The sequence below is a fragment of the Ambystoma mexicanum genome, chromosome 1p (genome assembly GCF_040938575.1).
Source record: "Ambystoma mexicanum isolate Mex_15411 chromosome 1p, UKY_AmexF1_1, whole genome shotgun sequence".
Lineage (NCBI taxonomy): Eukaryota > Metazoa > Chordata > Amphibia > Caudata > Ambystomatidae > Ambystoma > Ambystoma mexicanum.
In genome coordinates, this window is record NC_090921.1 from 199,923,890 (window position 1) to 199,950,516 (window position 26,627).

The window sequence follows — 26,627 nt, forward strand, 5'->3', positions numbered from 1 at the left end:
ATACGCTGCAGCATCAACCACTAATATTCCATTAGTGAAATCCCTGCACACAGCTCTTTCAATGCAAGTCAGCATCATCCCCTGCTAACCCAGTACTAAGACTCACAGGCAGCTCTGCTACTACAACCTTGACGCCAGTTTACATTGCACCATTATTTAATACATCAGTCCTTTGTGTATCAACCCCTGCTATTCCTGACCAGGCACCCAGACACAGCTCTACTAATGCACCTCAATCCTGACCCTCTTTCATGCTCCCTGAATAACACCTATCCCAATCTCGGCTAATGAGTAGAACTCAGACCTGCAAAGCTACATCAACTTATGTTACAGTGTTAGCTCAAACTAAATCTCAGATAAAGCACCTCAATACTGACTTACAGCTTTCCTTGATTTTTACGTACAGGGGCTTACCGACCTGAACCAATGCTCCTCAGTCTCAATTTAAATAAATGACCGAAATCACACGATACCTGATAAGTTAGGAATGTATTCAAGATCAGAACTGTAATATGTCGTGCAGTTTCAATAGCAAGGCATATTCATCCACGTCCCCTTATTCTAGATTTGTTGCTCTCTTCACTCTCTTTTCAGACACCATAAGCACCTATTTTAGTAGGTACATCCAGAAAGTGAGGAGTAACACGTTCAGCAATCCCATTCCTGACACTCTGCACAAAACACTGCAAAGGCACACAAACTCAGACAAGCTACTACGGGACCCCACACTACTTTCCCTCTATCTTTATTTTCCTGGGCAAAGGCATAAAAAGCCCCCAAGTATGGAAAGAAGGGGAAAGAAATGAACATAACAAAAAGGGAAAGGATGGCACATGCTCACCACTATACACTTGGTGACCCATTAAATGTTGTGTGGTGTTGTATAGAAAGGGTTGTAATAGGATTACTGCTACTTTTACTGCACTGCCAAACTTAGACTTTCAAAATAGAGACTTGTTAAAAACCACCTAACTTTGTGTGGATGACATTTCCTCCACACAGAACTATTACCACTTGCAGTAATCTTCAATCTTCAAACATCAATAGAGTCTTATGGGACACCAAAATTGCGAATAACTGAAGTGTCCACGTGACCATAAATCATGCAGTCCCTCCCATTACTATGACTTGAAGACCACAAAAAGGGAGTATTTGGTATTTGACAAAGTGTATCTGTACAATTTCCAGAGACCCCAGACCAAAGAACAGAAATGTCTTCTGTCTTGGTGCAGTAGTTTTGAGATTGTGGACAAAATATTGCCTGTTGTCTATAAGATTAGCACCCCAAAACGAGAATATACGGAAGAGAAATTGATCCCTATCAATCAGTTAAATAGCTGTCATCCCACACTAGCTTTAAGCTTGATTGGGGAGCGCAATGAATTTTGGGCCGAGGAACAATCTGAGAAAGGGAAGGTAAAATCAGAACCCCGGATGGAAACTAAAATATATAAAATGTACATCTAAAACGTTTGATAGAAAAGGAAAGATTATTTTATTGAAAATCTGAAATACAAGCAATGCAATTTATCCTGAAATGTTATCTGGGGAAATAAGATTCAAACAAAAATGCTTAACAATTCTTTTTGCTCCTCTCTTTAGAAAATTAGTTTCCTGGGTTCCGGAAGAAGTGGAGACCTGGGAGGACGCCTGGTACTCTGGAGAGGAATCTGGGGGGAATCATGGGAGGAGTTCCTTTCTGTACCCTTGGAACCTAAAATCAGGAGGTGGAGACCAGATCACAAACTCCCAGAGGAAGAAGAGAGAGCGGGACGTTCCCCATTGAAGAATAGGGCAATATGTATACCATCCCCTGCCTTTCACACTATTTATAACATGATAATAAAGGACAAAAGGAAACTGCGTCTGGCTGAAAATGGCCTAAAAAAGGCAGAAATACTTCCCTGTAATGTGAAAGCACACTGTTGACTGGCAGACTAAATGGCCAACATGGAACGATCAACACTGCCAAATACACCAGCAGTGTTGTCAGAACCAGGAAGACTATAATTATGCATGCCATGTGTGCGAATGACAAGGCTGAAAAGAAATTAGGCCTACCTTCCATTACAGGGTATTGAGACATTGAAATTATTCTTCCCAAAGAGAAAGCTGCCACAGAAATGTATAGAGTTTGCAGTTTGGGTTGAAAGGAACGTTTTAAAGAGGAAACTCCCTGTCCTGAAGCAATGAAATGTGTATTACAGTGTGAAGTTGGACGTTGATGATATGATGCGAGATAATAAAGCAAGCTAATGTGTAAAGGAATTGCATCATTAAAACATTCAAGTTTTCTGGGTATGTATCCAAAAATATATTTTCTCAGGAGATTCCAAGGTTCAGGCACCACACACCTCCCCCACCCTTATCCGAATATCAGGGACTATCTTTGAAGCTCACAGAGCCAAGAAAAGGGATGGAGCTTGTGTCGGACTAAGGTTTTATGTGGTGAACTGATGGCCACTATGAAAACAAAAGACCCAGTTAATGGAAGTCAACCATTAAAAATATATAGAATTAAAAGTTGATTCCTGATGAATTCCAGGATCTAAATGAGAAGTGACAAGTTACTGGAGACTACCACTTGAGTGAGGGGACAGAGTTATACCCCCTGTTCAAGGAAGATAAGGGCAGATGGGCATTGGCCCTGGGAGAAAGACATTTGAAGTTCTTTTATGGCAGTCTTGGGTCAATGAAGGCCAGAGGCCAGGCTTACAGACAGATGTTGGGAACACAAATATGGCAGTTGATTGAAGGAAAACAATATGCATGCCGTTATTTTTGCATAGGATTGTATGGAGGGTCATACTTTGTCTCTTTTCTATAGAACTGTAACTCTCACAGAAATTATTCAGCTATCATGGAAAAACGTATGTGAAAAGACCTATCTGTTGTGACAACTTTGATACAAATTTGCCTTGGGGAATTAATGTTATAGGCTGAAAAGTGATGATGGCTTCCAAGAAGAAAAATCACAAAGTAGAGACTTGGGGAGATGGTCGCATATTAAATGTATATACAATCTTGTGATACTGGCTTTTCCCCTGTTTGAATACATCATGAAAATTCAAAACTGCAACCTTTTGCCAAAATGGGCACACTGTATTGTGTCCAGCATGATTAGACCATTTCGGAAACATATAGTTTGTGACTTATTTGAAAGTAAAAAGAAATTGCTTTGTTTTAGTTTTTATGGTCGTACCTGAAGTGGTCAAAAATGCAATTTCAAAGGGCTGGAGTTATAACTCACAGGGAGGATGCCTAGAACATAAAGGAACCATTAGAAAAGGGGAGGACAACAGATGTCCAACCAGAATAGTCAGCGAATCAGCTGTCACATCCACATTTAGTTAATTTGCGGTGTGATTATTTATGTATTTATTTATTTATTTAACATTTATAAAGCGCTCACACAGCCATCGAGGCGCTGTTACAGGGATTGTTTGTTTTTTCTTAGTTGCGTAATTGTTTTTTTTTTTCTCTTAGTTGCGTATTTATAACGCGCTTAAACACCCAGAGGTTTTTAAGCGCGGACCCGGGGTTCGAACCTGTTGTTGCTTCGTGTCGTCCTGCTTCCAAGACGCGCACGCTGCCGCTGAACTATCCTCCCGGATTTAAAAGGGAATTTAAAAGGGAATGCACAATGGGAAAAAGGGAAGCTGTCTGAAATCATCTGAGTGGGAACTGTTAAAAGAAATAGCTGGAGAACCAACATTGCCTGGAATGTGGAGGAAACGTGGGAAAGATAGAAACTGGCATCCAGACAAGGAGAGGCAAATCAAGTGGCATTGATGCTTGGGGCTAGCCATTGTTAAGTGACTTCAATTCAGCAATCCCACTAAGTCAGTGCCCCGTCTGGGATGCCCAAGGGAAGCTCTTATTTATATATTTTTATGACAAGTTATACTCTGGATGATAAACCCTTATATAACGCCCCTCTCTTTGAATCCCCCTGACCTCACTGAGCCAAGAAGTAGGCTTGTTTTGCACTTTAAAAGGTTTATTGAGAAAGTAAACAATATATATATATATATATATATATATATATATATATATATATATATATATATATATATATATATATATATATATATATATATCACACTTTTATGAATAAATTAATATTTGATAGCACACTTAGGCATATGACAGTGATCAACAATGGATGATGTTACACTAGCACACTGATTTAATTACTTAGGAGTTAGTACAGGGAGGATAAGGTAGCTGAGAATACTTTTATGATTTCAATGAAATTCAATGATGAATAAAAATGCAGTACAGAAATAAACTGATAGGGTTTCACAAGAGATAATATGTTCACTTTTCCCCTTGTGGCAATTCACTCCCTCCCTATGCAATATAAGCAGATGGAAGTAAAGCACGCAGTTTTCAGGATTACAATCACAATACAATACGAATTTCAGTTCCCCCCTAGCAAGCTTAGAGAAACAGGGATGGTTTTAAACTCAGGCAAAACTACTTTTAAATGTGGTATGCAAAAAAGGGAAAAATATGCTAAAAATGATTTTAATTCCCTGTAGGAGGTTCAGGGTAGGTGATAGCTATTTAAGATTAGTTCAAGTCACACTGGCAATGATTCAGGAATGATTATCAGAGGGAAAACGGATTTCAGCAGTTGCGAGCAAAAGACGGCTATTTTTGACAGGAGCTAATTTTTCAATTCGCGGCAAGTTAGTTGCGTGCGTCGAGCGTGATTACAAAATAACTATAAAGAATAGAAAGTCGGTTTTAGGCTTGTTGGAAAGTTAAATCTCGTTCCTAGCACGTACGTTTCAAAATTTGCGAACGATTTTGTGGAGGTAGTTTCTCGAAAATTAAAGTAAACTTCAGAATGACAAAATGACACTTTTACAGCTTTGAAATGACAGAATGAACACACGATTCCTATGATGCAGTTCTGGACAGGTTAAAATGGTTTGAATCAGATTATTTTAGACTAAGAGATTGGTTCTGGCACAGTTCTAGCTGAGTACTCACACTATAAATTTGAAATAAGCCATCAAGGTCTGGTCAGGTTTGGACTGGACTCCTGCCGGGTGGTTCTGAAGTCACAGCTCTCTGGGTCAGCTCTGCTCTGCTGGTCTGGTCTGGCACTCGGCACTGCATGGCGGTCTGGATCTGTGGTTCTACTGGTCTGGATCAAGTGGATTCTGGATACAGCACTGCTTTCTGGGTACTGGCACAGGGTTCTAGCCAGAATCAAACAGCTCAGGCCGGTTGTTTGAATAATTTGCAAAACATTTTGAGGCCTGCTGAAAAAGGATTCAGCTGGTGGTTCAGGCCTCACTGCTACAAGTTCCGAAGTCTGGATTCTAAGTTCTAGAGATGGTTCTTCTGGATATTGTCTTGTCTTGCAAAGCGCTTCACAAGAAAGGGGAAAGTGAAGTCTCTACCTGGGTTTCAGTGTTCCTTTTATGTCTTTTGAAAATGGGTGTGTGCGTGGGCATAACTAAGCCTGCCCCTCACAACTTATCATTGGCCAAGCTCTCCTCTCTCCCTTGATTGGGGGAAGGAATGGAGTGTCATCAGGCATCAATTTTATGGCATACAGAATGAACACTCCCCTTGTCAATTTGCACACAAATCTATTCTTGATCCAAATACATATTTATGTACCATTTTTCTAATATTATATGTCCAGTTAACATATTTTCTGTAACACCAAACCATCCAATCCCTGTCTTTGTAAGATGTCGTGTCCACTTATGACAGAATTCTGCCCTTTTCATCAAGAACACAACCTCTAAACTTTTCCAGAATTTACACAAACATGCACAAGGAATATGGGCATCAGACGATAAAGTGTCAGAATTTTAACACACAGACATTCGGAGTAATACCTTATTTTCCGCTACTAACCTCCAGGAACATACCACAGTGTCCTAACACCTCTTAAAATGTGCACAGAAAAATCACAAGAATAATATTAATTATATAATTTTGACAAGTCCGTACTATGAATTATCCATCTTTTTAAAATTTTGCTCTGGCCCAGAGGGGTGTGGTTTCCCAAAGCACATGGTGGAATTTCTGGTTTGTCCACTTCCTCCAACTCTTCCAAGAGGAAGCCATTTACGACCCCCCCTAATTTAACATTTGCCTGAGCCAAGGAAAGCTCATTGTTCTGTTTCCCTGCTCCCAGGTGCTCCCCTGATTCAATCAAAGAGGTGTAATCTCCTTTTGGTGGGAACAGCAGAAGGCAGCCAGGCCTGCAAATGCAGCTGCTGGGCAAGTTTCAACTCCTGTCGGGGGTAGTTGCTGGGCACAATTCAATCTCTTCAAGCCAGGCTTCAGCTAAATGTCACTTTTGTTCCAGTTTTCTTTGTTCAAATCAAACTTACAATTTTTACACATGCAGCTAGAACGCTGATTCTAAGTTAAAAACTATGACCTTTAAACAGTTGCAACCTATGTGACGCTCAAAAGTAGGTCACTCATTTATTTTAAACATTTAAATTTTAGTGGTTTTAAATCCAATTTCAGTTAAGCTGCTGACATCCACAGCTTGGCCAGTTTTGTTATAAACATTGTTTTGGGCTCTTCATCTTTCCAGATTTTGTATGCACACAAGACTATATTCTGCCAAATGTCTGCTGGTGTTCAGTGAGATTTTTGAATATCTTTCAATGTTTAAAATAGGCATTTTTAGCTTGCATTTCAAAGAAACAAAGGTGATTTCAAAGCGCTCTTTGAGCTAAAAGGCACTGCTGTTTTTCCTTTGGCACCACGTTTCACTCATGGCGCATTTGGCCCATCACGCTCGCACTGGTGGGTGGCAGGTTAGGCGACCATTTTGGTGTGCGCAAAAACTGCACGGTTTTCCTGGATTCTGGCGCAAAAATGGGCTTTTCGGCCATCTTGGATTTTCTAAGCCCACAGCACCAAATGTTGCAGCATAATAACTTGAATGTGGGTTAAGACACCCAACACCATGACTGAGGTTGGGGTCTGACCAGATCGCTGTCCTTTCCCCATGAGACGATCCAGCAGGTGGTGTATTGTCCTGAGCAAAAAAAAAAGAGATGTTCTATGTAAGTATTGTGTTCAACCCAACCAATCCACACACATCCCTGTCAATGCACCTTACTTCTCCTATGGAGTACTCTTTGCCCAGCAAGCACTCCTTTCTATACACACATCCCTGTCAATGCCCCTTCCTTCTCATATGCAGAGCTCCGCATCTTCAAGCCCTCCAATCCACACACATCCCTGTCAATGCATCTTACTTCTCCTATGCAGTACTCTTCACCCTGCAAGCACTCCTTTCTATACACATATCCATGCCAATGCAACCTCCTTCTCGTATGCAGCACTCCTCATCTTCAAGCCCTCCAATCCACACACATCCCTGTCAATGCATCTTACTTCTCCTATGCAGTACTCTTCACCCTGCAAGCACTCCTTTCTATACACATATCCATGCCAATGCAACCTCCTTCTCGTATGCAGCACTCCTCATCTTCAAACCCTCCAATCCACACACATCCGTCAATGCACATTACTTCTCGTATGCAGCACTCCTCACCTTCAAGCCCTCCAATCTATAACCACATTTGTCAATGCACCTTACTTCTCCTATGCAGTACTCATCACCCAGCAAGCACCCCTTTCTATATACATATCCATGTCAATGCCCCTTCCTTCTCGTATGCAGCACTCCTCATCTTCAAGCCCTCCAATCCACACACATCCCTGTCAGTGCACCATACTTTTCGTATTCATTACTCCTTATCTTCCAGCTCTCATATCTATGCATTTTACTCCTCGTGTGCAGTGTACTTCATCTTCAAGCCCACCTACCCATACACGCATCCCTGTCAATGCACCTTAATACTCACAAGCAGCACTCCTCATGTACAGCCATCCTATCCATGCATACACCTGTAAGTGCACCTCAAACCTCACATGCAGCGTTCCCTACCTCCAATCACTCCTATAGCTGCACAGGTTTGTCACTACGCGGTATTCCTTTTATGCAGCACTCGTTTTCAAGCACACCGCCGCCAGTGCACCAAAATGATCACACTTTTATCTTCACCTATAGTGGCGACTATTGCATCAATATGGGGAACTATGCACCCTTATTCTGTGCCAATATGGTATTGCTCAGTAGCGCCCTCTGCTGTTAATCACGTTTTGTTTTTTTGTAATCATGGACACTGACCCAATGCTGTGATATGGAGACTATGAAATGCGTTTGGTTCCTATAAACAACGTTGCATGCTGCCATCAAGACGCGCAGACCCGAAACAGCAACTTAATATGGAAGCACAGCAGCGTGTAGTCTTACTTCTCACAGGTTATTGGCCCAGGATCTTCTCGGAAAGTGGCGGTGGGGTAGAGCTTCTGCAGGTGGACCGGGAAGATCCCTCCTATCTGAATGTCCCCTTCCTCAGAGGTTCCCGAGACCTGTGATCCTGTAAGCTGTCCCCGGGGTGCCATGCACTGGCTGGCTGCCAGCAGAGACGTTTTTTTGGAAGGGCAAAAGGGGCTCTTGCCCAGGGCCCCCACCTTGGAGAAGTAAGATTTCATTGTTCACTTGTCTTAAATAGCACAAGTCAGAATATTTTATGGGGTGCTGCAGAGGCCCTAAACCCATTTCCTTTCTGTTTTGGCAAGCTCATCTGCCTTGATCAATTCATCATGTATTGCTTTCTGTGTTCACTTTGGTATAGATAGTTTGTGCGTTCCTTATACCACAACTCTGTAGCATTCTTTCCTTCCTGTGGGAATTATGTTGATCATGTGCAATAGGCAATTGTGAAATGCGTATTGATAAATTGAGTGCCACAATGGTTCACATTCCAGCAAGGCTGGCTGAGCCTTTCCTATGTCTGAAGTTTATAAAACTGCCTGCATATGTACTGTAGTATAATTTAGCGTGTTTTGGAATGGAGCGCCACTGCGTGGGATCACATTATTGCTGTAATGTGGTACAGCAAGCCATGTGTTGCCAGTGTAACATATGGACATGTAAATGAAGACAGGCTACAGATTTTAAAAGCACACCATTTTTTTCTCTCACTTGAAATGCCTCACTTACAGGAGACCACATTAGATACCTGATTGACTAACTTAGTTAGCAAAGACTAACACCGATTCTAACTCATTAACATTATAATGTGTTCTCCATGTAGAAAAAAGAGGCAGGCTGAGATTCATTTTCAAACGTGCATTCCAGGAAATCAGTTAGATACAGTTGCCTACTGTAAAAATGAGCTATTGTTGAGGAAGGAGGATATGATATTGTGAATTTGATTGGTGACACGTAAGCCTGGGGGATGTAACAGAGGTTTCTTGGGGTAGCTCTGAGAGAATGAAGGGGAGAAGACATTTTGCGAAGCTGCGGTGAGGTCGCCTTCGTTCTGCTGCTGGGAGGTGTCGTTCCAGCTGCACTGTTGACCTTCAAAGACTGGGGGTTCCTGGTCACTTGGCACCGGCTTGAGAACTGCAGATTGCAGATTGAACTGCATGTTCTCGCTGTGTGCTTTAAAGAAACAAGAAAACCCTGGGTCACTTCTCGGAGGCGACAAGCCAGGAGATTCCGCGTGCGGAAAAGCTACAAACAACTGGTAATTATCATGTAAAATTTGAGGAAGTGTCGTGTGAAAGAAGTCTTTTTCAGGCAGGAAAGATATCGCTGGGGAATCACTGTGTTTAAATGCCACATTATAATGTTGCCATCTAAATACTGTCATATTGATGTACTGTTCTTTTCATTGTTGCAAATATAAAATGAAATGCGTTGTATTATTGCATTTGTTTCTCTTCTGTTTATTTTAGAAAGGAATGCCTCGCAAAGCTGGTAATGTATTATTTTGAAATGAAACTATTATAACACACCGCCTGTGTAAGGGTGTTTTTGCTTCTGTTTTTCTTTGGTGCATTTAAACCATATCAAACAAGAAAAGGGGAGGTTGTTAGGTAATTAATATACATGCCAAATTTCCTATACAGATGAAATAATGTCATTAGCAATTATAAATAGCTGTGTGCGTGATTCCACTAAGGGTATGTGTGTGTGGCTTCTGAGTGGAACATAATACAATAGTCTGCTGAGCGTACATGAATCAGCAGAGAGAGGCCTCTGGAAATATAATCTCACTAATGTCAATAAATTAGTGATAATACCACAGGGGTTTGTGAACGCTATATGTGAAATTGTGGTATCCATAAATGTAGGTCCGAGGCCTCTAGTGATCACACGAACAGACCAAGCAAGAAAAAAGAGGTTTTGTATATTAGGGCCACAAATAGAAAAGAAAATTATGCTTACCACTATACCACGACAAAATGCATACCAACAAAATGTATCTGTGTACTGAAATTATGCATAGTCACTATACCACCATAAAGCCAAACCCAATCTAAATGCAAGGAGTAGTCATTGCTAAATTACCCTTATTTTTGGCGGTAAGGAAATACCACTAGGCCCCAAATTTTCACAAAATACCCTACAGTACTCGGTTTGCAGAACAACATCTGCTATTATCAGCAATGTACCTGTACCAGATAGGAGTTGCTATTGTCTGTTCAGTGAAGGTCTAGAAATTGGTTTGTTCAGATGGGGTGTTGTAAAACCTAGGCAATCACCTCCAACGATGGCATAAACTGTTAGTCCAAGAGGTGAATAAGTATCCAAATTCAAGACTATGAAACAACACGTTCATGTTTGTATCCTGGATTTGCCAGCAGACGATACAGTGATCCTGGTCAAATCATCTAAAATATCTTACGTTACTGTGCTGTCTTCTGTGAGGTTTGCCTTCTTGCATGCTGCTGGTATCGTTTAGCCCATTACTTGATCTTTCTTCTTATGTAGGCCATTTGGCTGGAAAGGTTGGTAGACAGAAGAGAGTGGACCATATGTTGCAGGCCTCAGACAAGCACATTTTAAGGTCTGCTTGTTTGACACAAAAAACGGTTTGCTTTTTGGTAAAAGTCAAAGGTTGTTATGCACGTTTATAAATGAAAATGTCACAAGCCATTGTTTTGGACATTTTTAAAGCTTTAAAGTACGAAAGAGAAACCCAGATTAAATGTGTTAATTCACATAGATTGGTATGCTGGTTCTTATATACTTCCCTTGATGATGGAGAGAATGAAGCTAGAATCATTCCCATTTTGCATAACACCCTTCTATAATATTTTGTTTAAAAATGGTCATGTTTGGTAACGCGATTTGTGTACTTTCCAAGTCAGTTTTATTATAACGTGAGATTGTTTTAGGTTATGGTAAAAACTGGAAAAGAAAGTGTTCAAATGCAGAAATTATAGAGTTGGCACAAATCCCAGCTTCACCCCTTTACCCCTTAACCAATGTGTGATCCTGGGCATCTCATTTAATCTTGTATTGCCTAACCTCTCAATGTTGCCAGTCCCTAAACCTTTCAATATTGTCAGCCCATCCAAGTGATTTACTTCTCATGGTATGATCTTCATAAAACCCTCATTCATGGTTTCACTGTGTTAATAGTGAGCATATTTATATCACACACCACAGACATTTGTTTCTTTGATATCTAATGGCAACACTATTTGAAAATCATACCCCACCTCTAATCTCAGTCTGTCTGGATAAAAACACCTCCCTAGTAGCTTCTAATCTGCCTCCACTATCCATGCTACGGTATGTGTAGCATTCTCCGTCCTTGCAATTGGTGGTCTCTATCCATGCATGAGCACTTTTGCATTCTGTGAGTCAGCTAATGTGAGTTCTCTGTCTGTTATGGGTTTCATGTACCTTTTACATATGGTTCTGCAATAATATTACATCTACCTTCATGGATGTTATTGATCAAAGGTATCCTGTATGTACTAGAACAGTAACCCCTTTACAGACTGCTTATGTTGGTCTTCAAATGCTACTGTATATCATTCTGATTAGAGCAAGAATGAAGAGGGCAAGGGGGCTTAAAGGGAGTAAATGTGCGTATTATGTTGTGAGATAGCATATCAACCTATAGGACGTGAGCACGACGGGTGGGGGGCGCGAGCAGTATCCGTGATCCCATAATTCCTTTGGTTTGGTGGAGGGGGGCCCCAAAGATGTCCGTGCCCAGGGCCCCAAAATTGTTTAAGAGGGCACTGGCGGCCAGGCAGCGCACCAGGAGGACCTGCGCAGCTCTGCGGAGCAGCAGACCGCGCAGATAACGTAACCAGCGCGTGTGAAGACCTCACCCATCTTCCTTACACAAGGATGGCTCCACGTCATCGCTGGCATGTTCACTGCACACACAGGGGAAATTACAATTAGGTTTTAAAACAAGGTTAAGCAAGAGTAAACAACACAGATTGACTCTGGATCTACAATTAAGTTTCAAAAGTATAAGGAGAACATGACTAGCCATTTTACATAAAAAAACTCCACTTCATATATCTCTGTGTATTGTCGTTAATCAGTTAATAATAATTTAGCATTTATATAGCTCTGAGCGCTGCTTATTATTACCCACGGTGTGTGGTGCTCATGTATGGACCTCGGAAGGATAAGGGGCTGAGTTTGGCCCTGTCGGGATTCGAACCTGCATCAGCAGGCTTTGTACAGATGTCAAAGCGAGCGCTCTACTCGCTGTGCTATCGGACTAGCTAGCTCCTTGGATAATTTTGGCAACACCATTATTTGATATATACCACTAACAAGAAAAACACAATACCAACTTCATGCAAGCACGCGCGGGAGGATAGCTCTGTGGCAACCCGCGGCTCGTGGAAGCAAGACCACGCTGAGCAAATACAGGTTCGAATCATGTGCATGGAAGGAAAAAAAAAGAGCACGACCTACGGGTTATGTACGCGGTAAATAAATGCAAAATAAATAAAGGCAAAAATTAATAATGCCCTGAATGGCTGTGTTTTATTGTTGGTGAAATCTACATTAATCAGAAGCAATCAATATTGAGGTGGGAGTGCTGGATACTAGCTAAAGTGCCAGGCGCATTCCATGTCGTGTCTGCAAAGTTGGACCTGCCCTGGTGCCTGCTAGCCTCCTTCGCCAGAACCTCATAGGTGACACTGGCACTGCTTAGTCATGGGTGCTTTTTTATATTTTCATGCCAGGGCACTGGAGCGGGGGAGTGAGGAGGAAGGGGATGAGTGCACACTTGCTCGTTAGGATGATTGTCGTTGCTTTACCAATTAGACATTAGGCCAATTGTGCAGAGAGTGTTCATTTCCAGTCCTGAATCCTGTTGGGACCTTGACAGTATTCTGTGGGGAGGAGTGGGGGCAGGTGTGTTTGCTGCACCGGTTGGGACTGATGAGAGAAGCGTCAAGCTCTTGGATCCCGGCACTGAGTTAGGGGGCAGTAGAGCAAAAAGACACCCTTATCCACCCTGTCCCCCTTTAGGACCATGATGCTGCACTTCACCAGGTCAACAGGCGCCACTGCAGGTCCATGAGGGGCAGGGGTTTGTAACCTGAGGCTCGCCAGATGTTTTGAACTGTGACTCACCGGCACCACGCAGTGCTACAGAGAAGATTTTGAAGTAGTAGTATTTTGCACGCTATTTATTTAAATGATTTTTAGGAAGTAAAAAAGTTAGAACCATTTGATTTGATTTGATTCAGGTATTTATAACGGGCTCGTGACAGACAAAACGTAAAGTGGAGCAGCTGTAATTAACAATCAACCGAAGCAGAGTATAGACTGAGAACAATTTTAGCAGCAGGAGCGGCCACCGTCACATGATGTTACTCTATTGTTTGAACAAAAACGTTTGAATGCTTTAAGGAATTGGTGAAGTGTCTCAAAGGGCCCAGTCTCTCTTGGAATACTGTTCCACAGTTTGGGACAAAAACAGCACATCTTCTATCACTCCTTGACACACAAACAGATGAGGGAACAGTAAAGAGCAACAGATCTTTTCATCGTGAACACCTTTAAGGTTGACAGCGGCTAATCTTATCTCTCAAGTGGGCTGGCGACAATCCATTTAAGCATTTAACGATAAGGCACACCACCTTAGACTTAACACGCTCTTTCACTGCCAGCCAGTGACGTGCTCGACGAGATGGAGATACATGGGCTGATTTACCCAGCCTGCACACCAATCTAACAGCCACATTCTGGGCTTTTTGAAGCTGGTGGAGTTGTTGAGCTGGAATGCCCACCAGCAGGCTGTTACAGTAGTCCAGCTGAGCATTTGTTAAGGAACCCACCACTGTTGCATGGTCTTCTTCCGGGACATATGGTATGACCTGCTGTGCAGTCTCAATGAGTAAAACATTGCCTGTACTTTACCGCCTACCTGGCCCTCGGTACCCAGATTATCCTGCCAGATAAAACCTAAATATTTTACCCTGGAAGCGAACCCCAGCTCCAAGCCCAAAATGTTAGGAACTTACCATTTTTTGAAGGCTGTGAGTAGATGTCTATGTCCAAACAATATAAGCTCTGTTTATTAAGTGTTCAGTTGAAGCTGGTTAGTAGACTCAGTAACTTCCTCCAGGCAGTGTTTAACCCTAGTGAAAGTGAAAGTTGTGATGAATATCTGGGTGTCATCAGTTTAGGAATGATAATTCATCCTGTCATGCCTCAGGATCTCCATCAGAGTTTGTAAATACAGATTAAAGAGTAATGGTGACAGTGACGACCCCTGCGGTACTCCACATTCCATGTTAGTGGGATCTGAGACAAAACCTCCAACTTTGATCTATTGTTGATGGTCAATCAGGAACGATTCAAACCATTTGATAGCATGCTCAGAAACCCTCTCAACCATGTTCAACTGATCAAGCAAAATGAGGTGGTTGACTATATTATAGACTGCAGACAGGTCCAGCATCACTAAAATTGAAAGCTCACCCCTGTCAGCGACCTCTAGAAGGTAGTCCTGAACGGCCAACAAGGCCGTCTCTGTTCCAAACTTAGGTTGAAAACCCAATTGAAAGGGGTCCATAATGAATCTTTTTCCAGAAAATCCTGCAACTGCCAAGTAACAACCTTCTCCAGGATTTTTCCAGGCCCCAGGAGTCCTGCAATTGGTGGATAATTCTGGAGAGTCACGTGATTCAGATTAGGTTTTTTCAATATTAGTACCCAGCAGGGAGTTGGGGTTGGCAGCCTCTCAGCCAATGAGGAGGCCCGGAATGGGGGATTTACCAGCGGTAATCCCCCCTCTCTGAGCCGCTTAGTGGATGGAGGCAGCCATCATCCCCTGCCGGGGAACGAGATAAGTGTGGTCCTCTCTCCCTTCCCTCCATAGACATAATTCCTTCCCCGCCCCTCACCACCACTTACCTTCTTTTTAGTCCATTTCAGGAGCAGACACGCTGGAAACACTTCTGCCAGCGCAACCACTCCCGATCTGTGACAGGCCGTCATGGAAAGGAAGAAGGGACTACATGTAGTCCCTTCTCCTTTCCACGGCAGCCATTTTTTTGTTTACTTTGTTTAATGGGAACCATGGAAAGAGAAAATGGACTACGTGTAGTCCCTTCTCCCATTTACATGGCAGACATTTTTTTGTTTACATTTTACAATGGCCGCCTGGGAAAGTGAAAACTGACTTCATTTTACCTTCCCTGGCAGCCATATTTTTAAATGTTTTCTTTTCTCTTCCAAAATGCTCTTAGTACCCAGGACTTAAGAAGGGTCGGGGTAGTAATAGCAATAAACCCCTTGCAGGGGGGCATTACCACTTCAGGTAATGACCCCCCCTGCTCGGGGCTTACTGCTTAAATGGTGTTAGAATTGTGTTTTTTAGCCTCTGAGGAACTGGGCCCTGATTCAACAATTTATTAATATACTCAGTCAGAAATGGTGTAATTTCCTGAGCCATACGCTTTGCTGCATAAGCAGGCAAGGAAATATAGAGTCGTTTGTAGGTTTCAAACCTTTAAATAGCGAGTATACATAATTCTCAGATACTGGATGAAAATCAAAATGGAAAGTCGAGCTTACTATCTCCAGCGGCGCTATTCCTAGTGGGGACTGACCAGCCACCTGTTCTGGGGAGTTCCGGGATGCAGTCTGGCTTAAGCTACGATGTCTTTCTTAATAATCTCAATTTTCTCCTTAAATAATGTATTAAAAATATTGGCATGTGCCACGGATGGTTCAATAGTAAAAACCTTCCAGCTGGGTTAATAGAACTTAGATACAATAGAAAAAAGTTCTCTTGATTGATTTCTGGCTGCCACTATTTCTTTGTGTAGGATATGTCTTTTAACCTCAAAAATGGCTTTTTATTATAACTGATCAGATCCCTTCTTGCTCTTCCAACCCTCTTAGGGCTTTTGTTCTCTCGCCATTTCCGCCATGTTAGACTACCCAATTTACTCACGGGTACTAGGTTTTGGGTGTACCAAGGTTTGGAGATCCTCTTCTTTTTGGGTTTCAAAGGTACATTACTGGAACACATCAGATCCATGATCCTTGTCCCAGCTGTCAGGAATTCCTCAATTAGTAAAGAGTTATCTACAGAGTCTAATAATTCCTTAACTTCCGCTCATGAAATCTTATCCAGATCTTTACGTTTACAGACTAGTATTGAGGAACTATCTTTAGTGTCTTAATTATTCCCCATAGGAGGGATCAAGGTAAAAAATTGAGCGAAGTGGTCAGACCAGTGAATTGGTAAACTCTCTGATAAGGAGGTATAATTGCCTCTCACTACAAGCACATCCAGACAGTGGCCTTTAACATGGGATGGCAAGGTTCCTAGTGGGCACATCCTGTGGTTTTCTAAAATTCCCTAATGTTCTTTTGAATCTGGCCTTGTGGGGTCATCTAGCCAAACATTCCAGTCACCTGTAAATGATATCTTTCTGTATTTGCCCCCTGTAGTTGTTAAAAAGGAGTCCAGGTTTTCCAGAAAATGTCCTATATGGTCCAGGGGGGTCTATATCTCAACACAATTTTAACAGAAGACTTTGGGGACACTTAGTCATCTGTCTCAACTGCAAATCATCATCCGATTCAAGAATATTTAAATGGGATACTTGTAGTGAAGTCCTATAAATGACTGCAATATCCCCCTCTCTTACACACGTGATTAATAGATTGTATAAGACATCTTCTGGGAAGAAATCATGAAAGAATGCCTGAGAGACATCCAAGATCCACGTTTCAGTAATCAGGAGCATATCTAGATTGTATTCCTCGATGAGCTTGGCCACTTCAGCCCAATGCGCACAAGCAGACAGAGCATTGCTTAAAGCTGCCTTTAGTCCTATTTTATTGGCGCTAGTAGATGTTTTTAGTACTTCCTTCATAGGTCTAAAGATGCCCAAGTCCCTGGTTTTATTTAGAAGGCTGAGTAGTTGCATCATATTTATAGCCACCCATAGTTACTTGTATAACCTGCTCAAGAGCAGTGAAATAGCAGTGGAAGGGTGACCAACCTGATGGAACGGAATACAGTTGAGCACTCACGACCAAGACCCAGGACAGGCCAATGCTCCTTGCCGACGGCCGTCCAGGCCGTATACAGGCCAAAACAGGCTTTGTGTCAGGCTTCCGGCTGACGCTGGCCAGTTAAAGACTGTGCTGCAGCCCAATGCTGTCACTCGGGTGCGCGCCGAAGGTGTTGCTGGAAAATGGAGTATAAACTCCAAGTAAAGAGCTTTGTGCAAATGAAAACACCTCAGTTTAGCAAGAAGGCTCTCAAGCAGTCTACTCTAGATGATCGCACTATAAAACAAGTATTACAATGTAAAACTAAATATAAAAAGCAATGTTCAACCACCCCTATTTTCTTGGTTAAAAGCTACTATAAAATCCCACCAATGATCTAACATTGTTTAAAATTCTAGTCTGCTTCTCAATAGCACGATAACGCCTCAAAAGACAAGAGGACTAGGCAATAGGGTCACGCTGACGCACGGCAGTTAAATCCTGTGGCGCCACCCGATGCCTTCACATGGGTGCGCGCCGCAGGTGTTGCCGGAAAATTGAGTTTAAACTTCAAGTAAATTGCAAATGAAAACGGCTCAGTTCCCAATGGGAATATTTAATAAGGGTAAAGCTGATTTTTTTTTGTATAGATTTTCATTTACACCGAGTTATTCATGCATATTAAAAGATACTTTGGGTATCAGGCAGTAATAAAGCTGGAGTTTTTTCCTAGGGCACTAATGTGTACTATTGGTACAAACATATCCATGGAGTTGTGAAAGCAGGAGGACAGGCTTTTTTGAGTATTTGCCCTTTTTTAGTATCGAAAAGTGGCTGGTACACTCCTTATCTTTAGGACTACCCCCACATTGACTATGCTGGCTAGGACGGATTGGATTTGTAGTCCAAAACATATGGAGAACCAAAGGATGGAGATCAATGATTTATGGGGGCTTCATTAATTAATTAATTAATCATACGCGCTCAACCGGAGACCAATCTCTTAGTGCGGGACCGGAATTGGCTGCGTTCTCCTGCTTCCAAGACAAGCACGCTGCCCTTGAGCTATCCTGACAGTCCCTGGGGATCCTGCACAGCTCTCTTGATTCGACCAATTTGCATTTGGATGAACTTCATCTTCCACAGAAGTCAAGTCTTCTAAGTCAGAATGCAAATAAGGCAACAACTCGCAAATGGAATGTATTTAGTGCAGGGGAGAAACAGAACTGATATTCAAAATGAAGTAAAAGTTCTGTTCAGTAGATGTCACTGCAATCAATGGCCTATACTTTGCTCTATTTTTCCTAGGCCACATTCTTGTTTATCTATTTGCCATTTTATACGGCGTTACATCTATACAAAATGCTCCACAGTAAAGGCATAAAAGTCATGGGTGGAGGTGGAGGCAGAGGGGTGGTGAAGGGGTAGGGTGGAGGGAGCTGATACAAATACATAGTATAACATATACTGCTCCATCCTGATCAAGCGACTCTGTGAGAACCCATCACGTATCAGGCCCTGGAGTGGTTGACCTTCCTCCTCGACCGACCCACCTAGGTCCAACTTGAGTCCTTTCTCTCTACCACCTCTCTCTCTACATGTGGTGTTCCGCATGGCTCTATCCTCTCCCCTTGCTCTTCAATGTCTACTTAGTCCCTTTAGCCCACCTGATCTCTACCTTCTCCTCTAACATTCAGTGTTATGTAGATGACACTCAGCTCTCCTTCAGGCTCCCCTCAGCCTCCTCTCCGCTCTCGCTCAGTCCTCAGTCCTCACTGTCTATCACGATTGGTGCGCCTCCAACGACCTCTTGCTTGATGTCAGTAAGACAGAGATCCTTCTCATAGGCACCCCTGCTCCCATTTTCCCTCTCTTACTCTGGCTGCTCTCCCTGAGGCCTCTTCCTATGCCTTCCAGTGAGGCAAATAACCACGGTGTCATCTTTATCTCCACCCTCTACTTCTCTCCGCACATTACAGACCTTGCCAAGAAGGCCCACTACCAGCTGCACCTCCTCATATGTATCCTTTCTTTTCTAACTTTCCCCCCAGAACCTCGCTGTCTCTAAAGCCCTTGTTCTCTCTAGGCTGGACTACTGCAACAGCCTCTTTCTCAATCTTCCTTCCTCTACTCTCTGCCCTCTGAAATTAATCCAAAATGGGACTGAAAAATGTATCCTTGGCCTCAAGCCCAGGGACCATATTTCTCCAGTCCTAAAATCTCTCCACTGGCTCCCGGTGGCTGCAAGGATCAAGTTCAAAACCCTTTGCATCGTCCACAAGGCTTTCTGGGGCCCGCATTACATCTAACTCTCTCTTCCAAAATACCTTCCTTCTCGAACCCTTTGCTCAGCTACCTCCAACTCTCTGAGGGTCGGATGCTTCTCCATGCAGAGAGCTCAAGACCTTCTTTTTCTGCTCTGCTTTCTCTCTCTCTCCCTCCCCTACTGACCTACCTGTCTGCAGAGCCGACCGGTTGCTTGGCTATCTTTGGAATCTCACTGGGTACTAGGCTCCTCCTTGATCATTCTACCACGCACTTAGGGGCTGTAACTGTAACCTCTTTAGTTCCCTGCCTCTTTGCACTTAACCAGAGCCGCGCTGCCTTGGCTGCACTTACTCAGAGCAATGCTGCCCTGATTGCATTTCCACCTTCCCTCTCCCAGGCACTTCACCCTCTCCCAGGCACTTCACCCTCTCCCTACATCCTGCACTTTGCGTTGTCGTACTTGCATGAACTTAATGATGCAAAGCCTAGTAATATCACTTGTCTTGTACTCCCTCTATCTTCCCTCCCTTTTCTTGTCGCTCCTAGAAACACTTGTGTACAGGCGCATTATAAATTGCATATTATATCATATCTTAACAGGTTAACTCTACTTAGCCTTGTTGAGATGTTTTTGTCTGTCCTCGTCTAGAAAATTCAAAGTTTTATGTGTTAAAGCCAAGTGCTCATCAGCCATAAGGGTGGGAGAAAGGGTCAGTGTGTCCTGGTCTGGACACATGTTGGTAATGCACCCTGCTCAAAGTATTAAGTATTCCTATTTATTATTCCATTCTTAATGTCTATCGTCAGTCCAGCATCCTGATTAAATACATACCCAGCTTGCTGTCAGCAACTTTTCCTGGTGCAGCGATATCCTAGTGTCAACTCTCAGGCCAAACACAAGCAGGGTACCCCTTTCTTCCAGAGAACTGCACTGATAACGCCAGCAGCCCCTTTAACATCATTATGTCAGATTCTTTATAGGAGCACACATTCTATACAGCGTCACATTATTTGAAGGATCATTATTATTGGCTTCAAGAAGGAGGTGTGTGATGAGATTGCGAAATCAAAAAGGAGTTTGGAAGGGGTGCGAAGAGCAGAATATTCTATTAATCTTGAAAGCATTGATGTATAATTCTGAGCTACACATTCTGTGCAGTTTTCAGTAAATCGTTGTATTTTTTAAAGTCGATATCATTTGCGCAAACATGTAAAATCTAAAAGAATTATGGATACACATAGGACTGGAATTACAAAAGCGTTTTCCTATGGGAAAAATTGATTAAAAAAAGCTTTGGGGTCTGCTTTCTTTTCTGTTTAGTTTGGCAGCCTTGGAAACGCATGCAATGGCGCTATACACGCATTGGCTGAATTGACAGACTATTTTGTCAATATATCATTGCAATAACTAGATAATAAATGCACTTAGGGCCTGGTTCGTGGAATTATCGGTGCAGAAAATAGGGTACTTGTGAGCGCAACTGCGCAAATCCGCTTTAGTCGATTCATGGAATCGAATGCGTGGTACTTTTCCTGTACTTGCATGGATTTTACCCTGGTCAGGCAAGTCACTGCGAGTGGAGGAATGCCTTGCGCAAGACTCCGAGCAGAGTGTGAGCCAGGCTTACGCAGCGAGCAAAATAGGGTGCAGATCATGCGAATAAGGAATTACACGTGAAAATAGTGCAAATAAACACAAATTCATGGATTCAAACTCTGAACGTCGGGTCACAAAAAGGTTCACGCAAATCCTGGTACACTCCCGCCACCTGATCGCAGGCGTAAACGTCAACGTGCATCTATAACGTACGGGATACTGTAAGAGGATTCAATTCAACACTACAGCTAAGTCAATGCCTAGTCTGGGATACTGAATGGAAACCCTTATTGATATATCTTTATGTCCAGTTCATGAGTTCTGGATGACTACCCCTATATAACACCCCTCTCTTAGAATCCCCCTGACCCCACTGAGCCAAGAAGTAGTTCTGTTGTGCAAGTTTAAAAGGTTTATTTGAGAATGTAAACAATATATATATATATATCACTTTATAATAAATTAATAATTGAATATCACACTTAATCTGAGCAGTAATCAATAATGGATATTCTGGCACTAGCACACTATAATCAATGATGAGTGGGTATAGGATGGATAGGATAACAACAATACTTTTATGGTTTCAAAGAGATGCAATGTGGAATGAAAATGCAGTACAGAAAATAACTTGATAGGATTTCAGCAAAATACAATGTAATCACTTTCTTGGACAATTCACCCCCCCCTTTTTGCAATGTAAGGAGATGAAGAGGAGAGCACACAGTTCTTAGGAATGTAACCAAATAGAATTCAGTTCAATTCCCCCCAGCAGCTTATACAACAGATAGGAGTTTTGAAACACAGGCAAAATGCTTTGAATATGGTGACAATGCAGTGAAAAATATGCTGAAAATGCTTTTAATTCCCTTTAGGAGGTTCAGGGTGAGTGAGAGATTCTAGGGATGAGTGCAGGCCCACTTTAGCAATGATTCAGAGGTGGTGATTAAGAGGCAGACGAAATTTAGCAGTTCAGGCAAAAGCAGCTATCTTTCTACAAGTAAAGAAATCGGGCTCAATCGCAAATCGCGGCAAAATTCGCAAATGCGTGAATCGTGATTGCGGAGAAAGTATAGGGAGTAGGAAGTCGGTTCTAGGCTTGTTGGAAAGGTAAGATTCTAAGCTTTCAGAGGAAAACCAAGTTCCTAGCCCAAATGGTTATGGAGTTATGAACGATTTTGTGAAGGTTGTTTTTTGGATTTGAAATTTTAAAAGTTCAAAGCGACAGGTTACAGCTTGCAGCTAGAAAATGACAGGTGACAGTTAGGAGGCAGTTCTGGTTAGATTAAAATAGTTTGGATTAGATTATTTTAACTAAGAGATTGGTTCTGCACAGTTCTGCTAGGTACTCACAATATATTTTTGAAATAGGCCTCGCCACGGATCTGGTCAGGTTTTGGACTGGACTCCGGTTCTGGTCTTGGCACTTCACAGTGATCTGGGTCAGCTCTCTGGTTCTGCTAACAGCGGTCTGGGTCACTCTGGATCTCTGGCCTCTGGTTCTGTCCGGCACCAGTTCTGGCACAGTCTGGTCTCTGGGTACAGCACTGCTTCTGGATCTTTCTGGCACAGGGTTTTAGGCCAGAATCAACAGCTGGGTCCGGCTGTGAATAGTCTGCAAATGATTTTTGGGCCTGCTGACAAATACTTTTGCTTGCAGTGGGCCTTCTTGGTTCAAAGTTCTGTAGTCTCTGTTTAGCTTGGAAGTCTAAGTGTAGGATCTCTGGATGTGAAGTTGTCGGTCAGCATGCTCCGCAGCAAATGGAATTGAATGTGTCTACCTGTCCCAGCAGTCTCTTTTTATGTGTTTTGAAAGTGGGTGTGTGCGCAGCATCACTAAGCCAGACCCTCTCTCAATTTATCATTGGTCAAGCTTTCCTTTCTTTCTTGATTGGGGAAAAGAAGTGGAGTGTCAGAGCGATGTCATTATATGGCCTGCAGAAAGGACACTCCCCTGTCAAATTGCACACAAATCTATATTTGATCAAAAAGACATATTTCATAGATACACAGTGGTTTTAAATTACATGCACCCATCACATATCACATGAGGTATACTCCGTTCAAACTCTGCTCTTCCTAAGAGCTCGCATTCAGAAATGGCAACATTTTGCGTTTTTTAACTGGTTTTGCAATATTGGTTTTTCATAAAGAATTATACACATATACACGGCCTGTCCATACATACTCCAGTAAATTCCCATATCTCTAGCTTAAATACAGTGTCTGTGGTGTCAATAAATAGCAGGGTTTTGCCCCAGAACATCACACAAATTGGAGTTTGGGCTTGAATCGAAGGTACATTTTTTAAATTAAGGCTCTCAAAGTTATACATTCCTGTCATTTGATTACAAAGAGTTATCAGTATTTCTGTAAAATATAGATTTTGCTTTCAATTCAGTTCTCAGAGTGTTGGAGTCCGCCTCCAAGACTTGGGTGGGTCAGTGATCACATGTGTCTTCTGCTGGGAGCTCTTTGTGTGCAGTCAACAGTCAACATCAGCATAATCTATTCAAGTGCAAGAGCCTATTGTGTGGTCTCCAGGAGGCTGCCAGCCAGTCTGCCTTCTATCAATCAAGAGGTCATGTGAGATTCTGGCTCCTGGTGTGAATCTCTGGAGGTGAGAGGTTTCCGAGCCTTTGGCCTATTAATTAAATCAGATTGTCTTCTGGGAACAGCATGTGGTTAAGATTTTAATTAACTCCCAGCCTTTGATGTAAAGGCCTCTCCTGCAACTCCTGACATGCAGTTTCCCTGTCAGAGTTTAGACCGCTAGCGCCGCCCTCAGTCAAAAGCGGGTACTGCATGCATTTTTTTTGGATCAGTCTTGAATTCAAGCATTTCAAACAAGAGATATTACATGGAAGTATATTGTCCAGGTTCAACAAATGGCATTGGTGTAGTTCTGCAGTAAAATCATTTTGTGCCCATAAATTAGCCATGTTTGACCTGAAGAAAACGAATTCCCAACAGTTATGGGTTGTTTTTGGCAATCAGCTTTTCCCCTTTTACAATGGTTTTAGGCTCTGTGCTCTTCTGTGCTCACAACATAGGCAAAAATGGGTGGCACCTTGGGTGACCATCTTGGTGTGTGCAACTGCATGGTTCTCCTAGATCCTGGCGTGGATGTGGGCGGCGACAGCTGAACCCCACATCTACCCTGTCTATTGATTTATTTTTATTCCGGGATAGGATAATGGGCAGCGACGGCTTAATCCCCATGTCGATCCAGTCTATTGATTCAGCATGGGTCAAAACCCTGCACAATACACACCAAATGAAACGTATGCAGCCACAATGAATCTAGCATTTGTCGGAGCGATTGTGCATGGACACCGCAGGAGGAGGAGGATTGCCAGGGCAAGCATCTTCAATCCACGCACCACCCTATACGGAATGCGAGATGCTAGGTACATGCCCCCTCCCCCATATTATCCTAGACCTGGTCAGGGAGTGGGAAGTTGGGCTAACATCACCCACCATGTGCTCTCAACCCCTTAGCCCCCTCGAAAAAGTGCTCACTGCCTTACATTTCCTGGCAACTGGATCCTTCCAGCATAACACTGCCATAGTAGGTGGCATCTCCCAGGCCATGCAGTCACGCTGCCTACACCAGGTACTTGCATGTATAACTGCACAAGCTTCTTTGCACCGCCACATTTACATGCCAAGAACACTGGCAGAAAGGCAATTAATCATGTAGGACTTTTATGCTGTGGCACACATCTCACAAGTGCTTGGTGCAATAGATTGCACCTAAGTTGCGCTAAGTCCCCAAGAGCAACTGATCACCTATACTGCAACCGCACACATTGGCACTCAATCAATGATCAGGTTGTGTGAAATGCCATGGGCAACATAACTGAAGTGTATGCCAACTATCTCGGAAGCACAAAGAACAGTCATATCTTCCGGATGTCACCACTACACCGGAACCTGCTAGCTGGCAAGGCTCATTGGTGAGTATGAACAGACACACACCTGCTTGCACATTGCACACTTACCAATAGACACTGGCAACAAATGATAATGACAACCATGTATACATTTACAGGGGACAGTGCCTACCCGCTGAGCACATTCATGATGACGCCCATACGGAATCCGACAACACCACCTGAGGTAAGGTACAATACTGCCCATGTAGCGACTAGGGACATAGTGGGCACACATTCAAAGTGCTTAAGTCACATTTCCGCTCCCTTGACCACTCTGGTGGTGTTTTGCTAGATCATTGTGGCAGCATGAGTGCTGCACCATGTAGCCACATGGTGTGATGTCCCAGTGGACTTGATGGTGGGTCACCGCCCCCACCCACAGGCCCGACCGTGGTGCCTGGCTGGTCAAAGAGCACGTGGAGAGGCTGCACGTACCCAGCTGGTGCAGTCCTACTTTACCTAAAATCCTGCCCCTGTGGAGTGCACACGTTCCAGCCAGATCCCAGGTGCCATACAATGATGACCATGGGCCAATCTACGGCCTCACAAAAACACCCTGAGAATGGGAGAGCAAAATTGTGTGCATCCATTAGACACAAACCAACATGCACCAAGTGTGGCCAACTGAAAGACACGTAAATGGGAGTATACCACCAACACCATGGTAAGCATGGAGTGAAACCACTCATTAGGCACAGAAACATCACTAATGTCCAAAAAATAACTACCCAGAATGTGTGTTGCACAGATACATTCATCAAATTGCCAAATATCAATTATGAGCAGCCAGGCATTAATGGACTACAAAAGTATCCTTTACACCAATCCCCAAAAGACCAATGCAATAGGGTGAGAATGTGCATGACTGGCATAAATGCATTTCTGTTGCTTTGAGCGCAAAAGCATTGGTGTCAGGGTCCACATGTGACATACATGCAGCCAATATGGAGACAATTACCCCCATATAAAAAAGAATACTGAACAGGACACTATTGACAGTTGAGAAAAAGTGGTTGACACACCCAAATGAACATGGGCACAGATGCAGCAAGTAGCATAAACATTCCATTGCAAAATCCACAGTGTGTCATGACCATAAGCAGCATGGCATTGCACCAATCACCAACACAGTCACAGCAACTGCAAATAACAGTGGCCTGGCTAACCTCCTTTCTCACTGAAAAACCCTCCCAGGTCCAACTGGTGTCTTTCCATACTTCAATTTCTCTCTCCACTTGTGGTGTTAACCTGGCTGTGGCTTTTCAACCAATACCTAGCGTTCTTGCCCACTGCAAGGCTTCCTTCAGGTCCAACTTTTAGTGTTATGTGGATGACACCCAGCTTTCATTCAGGCTCCCCTCAGCCACCTCTTCTCCTTCTCTCATTCCAAACTAGCTGATCACAATTCAGGAATGGTGTGCCGCCAATTATCTCTGCCTTAATGCCAGATCCTCCTCACTGG

General features: G+C 43.0%; 1 pseudogene; it reads right to left on the reverse strand.

Moving 5' to 3' along the window:
- Positions 1–26,627, reverse strand: part of LOC138467692 (extracellular calcium-sensing receptor-like) — a 77,447-nt pseudogene that overhangs the window by 32,681 nt on the left and 18,139 nt on the right.